A 6,175-nucleotide genomic window follows, 5' to 3' on the forward strand; every position below is an offset into this window, starting at 1 on the left:
TGAACGACTTCACTTTCATTTTTCACTTTCATGCATTGGAGAAGGAAATGGCAACCCACTCCAGTGTTCTTGCCTGGAGAATCCCAGGCACGGGGGAGCCTGATAGGCTGCTGTCTATGGGGTCGCACAGAGTTGGACACGACTGAAGCGACTTAGCAGCAGCAGCAGCAGCAGTATCCTCAAGGTTCACCCATCTTTTAGCCTGTCTCAGAATTTCCTTCCTTTTTAAAAAGGCTGAGTAATATTCCCTTGTTTGTATATACCACATTTTGTTAATCCATTCATCTGCCAATTAATGCTTGGGTTGCTTTCAACTTTTGATTACTGAAAATAATGGTGCTATGAACACTGGTATACAAATATTTTGAAACCTTACCTGTAATGCTTTCAGATACATATCTAGCAAAAAGAATTGCAGGATTATATGGTAATTCTTTTTAAATTTTTGAGGAGTTGTTATACTGTTTTCCACAGCAGATGCACAGTTTTATTAGGTTGGTTTAAAAGTAATTGTGGTTTCAAACAGTGAATTTTAAATTATAACTAGGCTCAAACACATTTTTATCAATCAAGATAGGAACCATTACAATCAATATATTTTTGCCAATGAGAAATGAGTTTGTTTATTCCTGTAGTGTAAATATCCATGCTTTGGGATTCAGTGAACTCTTAGCATTTTCTGCACCCTGCTGGCTGTGGAAACATTTTCCCTGAAAAAAGTTGTTGAGACACTTGAAGAAGTGGTGCTAGGTTGGTGAACGGTCAGGTGAATATAGTGGATGAGGCAAATCTTTGTAGTCCAATTTGTTCAACTTTTGAACTGTTGGTTGTGTGACAGGTGGTTGGGCATTGTTGTGGAGATGAATTGGGTCTTTTCTGTTGATCAGTGCTGGGAAGGCATTGCAGTTTTGGGTGCATCTCATTGATTTGCTGAGCATAGTTTTCAGATGTAATGGTTTTTTCGGGATTCAGAAAGCTGTATTGGATCAGATGGGCAGCAGACCACCAAACAGTGACCACGATCTTTTTTGGTGCAAGTTTGGCTTCAGGAAGTGCTTAGGAGCTTCTTCTCAGTCCAACCGGTGAGCTGCTCATTGCTGGTAATGGATAAAGTCCATTTTTCATCACACACCACAGCCTGATGGAGAAATGGTTCATTGTTGTTGCATAAAATAAAAGACTTCAAAATAACAGTAAAAAATTTTTTTTGGTCAGCTCATGAGGCACGTACTTATAGAGCTTTTTCGCCTTTCGAATTTGCTTCAAATAATGAATGACCACAGAATGGTCGACATTGAGTTCTTTGGCAACTTCTCGTGTAGTTGTAGGAGGATCAGCTTCGATGATTGCTCTCAATTAGTTGTTGTCAATTTCCAAAGGCTAGCCACTGGGCTCCTCATCTTCAAGGCTCTTGTCTTTTGCAAAACTTCTTGAACCACCACTGCACTGAACATTTGTTAGCAGTTGCTGGGCCAAATGTGTCGTTGATGTTGCGCGTTGTCTCCACTGCTTTACGACCTATTTTAAACTTGAGTAAGAAAATCACTCAAATTTGCTTTTTGTCTAATATAATTTCTATAGTCTAAAATAAATATAAAATAAGCATAAAGCAATAAGTCATTGAGCTTCCCTGGTGGCTCAGATAGTAAAGAATCTGCCCGCAATGCCGGAGATTGAGGTTTGATAACTGGGTTGGGACGCTCCCCTGGAGGAGGGCATGGAAAACCACACTCCAGTATTCTTGCCTGGAGAATCCCATGGACAGAGGAGCCTTGCGGGCTATAATCCACAGTGTCACAAAGGGTCAGACATGGGTGAAGTGACTTAGCACACAACGTCATTAGCCAAAGAACATAAAGTGAGAAAAGCATATTAAAATGATGTATAGCATAATCACATTTATTGAAGAATGTATCCAATATCAAATGGCAAATTTCAATAATGTAAAACCCATAATTACATTTGTACCAGCTTAAGAATTGATGCTTTTGAACTGTGGTGTTGGAGAAGACTCTTATGAGAGTCCCTTGGACTGCAAAGAGATCCAACCAATCCATTCTGAAGGAGATCAGCCCTGGGATTTCTTTGGAAGGAATGATGCTAAAGCTGAAACTCCAGTACTTTGGCCACCTCATGTGAAGAGTTGACTCATTGGAAAAGACTCTGATGCTGGGAGGGATTGGGGGCAGGAGGAGAAGGGGACGACAGAGGATGAGATGGCTGGATGGCATCACAGACTCAATGGACATGAGTCTGAGTGAACTCCGGGAGTTGGTGATGGACAGGGAGGCCTGGTATACTTCGATTCATGGGGTCGCAAAGAGTCGGACACGACTGAGCGACTGAACTGAACTGAACTGAACTGAATACATTATTATCAGCTACACACAAGAGTTCCAATTTCTCCACATCCTTGCCTGAATGTAATCTAAAAACTCATAATTCAGTTATGGGAAAACCTTTAAGTATGTTTGGAACAACATGGATATGTGTGAATCTGCTTTTTCATCTGTAAATTATATGAAATCTAAATATACATTAACTATTCCCCAAATTTAAATTCTTGACTAAAAAAAATATGGAGATGCGCTATAAGTGGAAAATACACATCAACCTTCAAAGAATAAAAAAAGAACATAAAATGTCTTATTGATAATGTTACATACTGACTACATACAGGAAGATATTTTGGGTGTGTTGATCCAAATAAAGCTATTAAAATGAACATTACTCATGTTTTTACTTGTAAATGTGGCTACTAGAAAAAAATTAAATCACATTTGTAGCTCACATGTTTGTATTGGACAGCACTGCTATAGCTACTCCCACCACATAATGAAAACCATCAGATTCTGGAAGACAAGGTCCTTCTCCTGGAGTCTAATTGTAAGTCAAACAAACCCTTATCATCTTCTCGTCTGCCTTTGGTATTTACATGCAACTTTTTTTACTACAGGAGGATGATCTGAATGAAAATTTCTATCCACTGCTACTGCAACAAGCTGGGCTATTATAGCTAGTCCCTCAGTGACTGTCTGGTATAGGCTTGGGTATCCTATTTTCTCTCTTTTGTTGGTGTTTCATAGCCTGATGCTTTCCATTACAGTGTAAATTAACTCCTGGGCTTGGGTCATGGCTGGGGTCTGTGTCAACACCACACCAGGGAAGGCTCAGGAGATGCATTCATGTGTTTGCAGAGTCCAAAGAAGCATTTTCATCTCTTTGCCTTTGACCTGAAAATTCTTCCTTGACACAACTTCTCCTCTTGTACTTTTGTGATTCTTACCCTCTTACAACTTATTTCTACTCTGAAATCAGTCAGGAATCTTACTTTTGTCTATATGATGACAAAATAATGGACCAGACCTAGATCAGGTGTGGTCACTTTAAGTGACTGTGGTGGCTATAATCCCACAGGGGTTGGGGCAGGTGTATAAGGACTCAGGAAGAAACCCTGAAATGTCAAGTAGAGAAAATCCAGAAGCTCAAATTGAGTCAGAAGAGCAGCTGTTGACTAGAGCTCTTCTCATTTCTGTTGCTCACACTGGGATCATTCTGGATGCAATAACCATCATCCCAGTCAAAAGCAAAAATAAGCCTTCTCCCTAGAGGATAAATTGGGCATAAGTTTTTTAAAAATAAAATTGTTCCAAAATAAAAATTTTTAAGTATTTAGAAAAGTTGCGGGACTTCCCTGGTGGTCCGGTGGTTAAGAATCTGCCTACCAATACATGGGATGTGGGTTTGATCCCTGGTTGGGTAACTAGCAGACTGGTTCCAAACAGGAAAAGGAGTCACCTTGCTTATTTATTGTGACCTTGCTCATTTAACTTATATTCAGAGTACATCATGAGAAACGCTGGGCTGGATAAAGCACAAGCTGGAATCAAGATTGCCAGAAGAAATATCAGTAACCTCAGATGTGCAGATTACACCACCCTTATGGCAGAAAGTGAAGAAGAACTAAAGAGCCTCTTGATGAAAGTGAAAGAGAAGAATGGAAAAGTTGGCTTAAAGCTCAACATTCAGAAAAATAAGATCATGGCATCTGGTCCCATCACTTCATGACAAATAGATGGGGAAACAGTGGAAACAGTGGCTGACTTTATTTTTCTGGGCTCCAAAATCACTGCAGATGGTGACTGCAGCCATGAAATTAAAAAGATACTTACTCCTTGGAAGAGATGTTATGACCAACCTAGACAGCATATTAAAAAGCAGAGACATTACTTTTTCAACAAAGGTCTGTGTAGTCAAGGCTATGGTTTTTCCAGTAGTCATGTATGGATGTGAGAGTTGGACTATAAAGAAAGCTGAGTGCTGAAGAATTGATGGTTTTGAACTGTGGTGTTGGGAGAAGACTCTTGAGAGTCCCTTGGACAGGAAGGAGATCCAACCAGTCCATCCTAAAGGAAATCAGTCCTGAATATTCTTTGGAAGGACTGATGTTGAAGCTGAAACTGCAATAGTTTGGCCACCTGATGCGAAGAGCTGACTCATTTGAAAAGACCCTGATGCTGGGAAAGATTGAGGGTAGGGGGAGAAGGGGACGACAGAGGATGAGATAGCCGGCTGGATGGCATCCCTGACTCACTGACAATGGACATGAGTTTGAGTAAACACTGGGAGTTGGTGATGAACAGGGAGGCCTGGCATGCTGCAGTCCATGGGGTAGAAAAGAGTCGGACACAACTGAGCAACCGAACTGAACTGAACTGGGTAACTAAGGACTTCCCAGGTGGCTCCATGGTAAAGAATCTGCCTGTCAATGCCAGACATAGGAGACATGGGTTCAATTCCTGGCTCAGGAAGATTTCCTGGAAGAGGAAATGGTAACCCACTGCAGTATTCCTGCTGGGATAACCCTATGGACAGAAGAGCCTGGCAGGCTACAGTCCATGGGGTTACAAAAAGTTAGACATGACTTAGGGACTGAGCACATGGAGAACTAAGATTCCCACATACCACAGAATGGCTGAGCTTATGTAGCACAACCAGAGAGCCCTCTTGCTGGACATAAGACCAAACATAGCCAAATAAATACTAAAAAAAAAAGAAGCTGCAAAGATAGTAGAGGGTGTTCCTGTATACTCTGCATTATGTCTCCTGTATTTAATGTCTATATAACCATGGCATAATTGTCAAAACTAAGAAATTCACACTGATATGATACTCTTAATTAAACTACACTTTAATCTGATTTTATCATTTATGTCCTTCCACTGTTTCAGAATCGAAACTACAATCCCATATTGCATTTAGCATACAAGTTTTTTATATACCAAGTTCAGTTCAGTCGCTCAGTTCTGTCGGACTCTTTGTGACCCCATGAACCGCAGCACACCAGGCCTCCCTGTCCATCACCAACTCCCGGAGTCCACCCAATCCCATGTCCATTGAGTCAGTGATGGCATCCAACCATCTTATCCTCTGTCATCCCCTTCTCCTCCTGCCCTCAATCTTTCTCAGCATCAGAGTCTTTTCAAATGAGTCAGCTCTTCCCATCAGGTGGCCAGAGTATTGGAGTTTCAGCTTCACCATCAGTGCATACCAAGATTTTGCCTCATTTTATTATTCACAATGTTTTTTTTCATTTCTCTTCAGAATAAAGGCTCTAGGGTTTTGTATGGATATATATAATTCATCAATGTAATTATCTATACCCATAAATGTATGGTTATGTATAATGGTTATGTATGTGTCCGACTCTTTGCCACCCCATGGACTGTAGGCTACCAAGCTTCGTAGTGACCCCATGGACTGCAGCCTACCAGGCTCCTCCACCCATGGGGTTTTCCAGGCAAGAATACTGGAGTGGGGTGCTGTTTCCTTCTCCAGGGGATCTTCCCCACCCAGGGATCGACCCCAGGGCTCCGGCATTGCAGGCAGATGCTTTACCTTCTGAGGAACTAGAGAAGCCCATATATAATTCATAAATGTAAGTATCTCTATCCATAAATGTATGGTTATGTATAATTCATAAATGTGATGCCTACAACTACCAAAACACAGTTATGGTCAAACAGTGTAGGCCTAACTGTTGTAGCCAGGGAGATCTGACACTATGGGGAACCCTTGGGTATCTTAGGAAGTGAATGTTAAAAGGGGCTTACTGGGACTTACTGAAAGGCCAGTGGTTAGAACTTCACCTTCCAAAGCACGGGGTGCCAGTTGG

This window comes from Ovis canadensis, chromosome 25 (assembly GCF_042477335.2).
Source record: "Ovis canadensis isolate MfBH-ARS-UI-01 breed Bighorn chromosome 25, ARS-UI_OviCan_v2, whole genome shotgun sequence".
Lineage (NCBI taxonomy): Eukaryota > Metazoa > Chordata > Mammalia > Artiodactyla > Bovidae > Ovis > Ovis canadensis.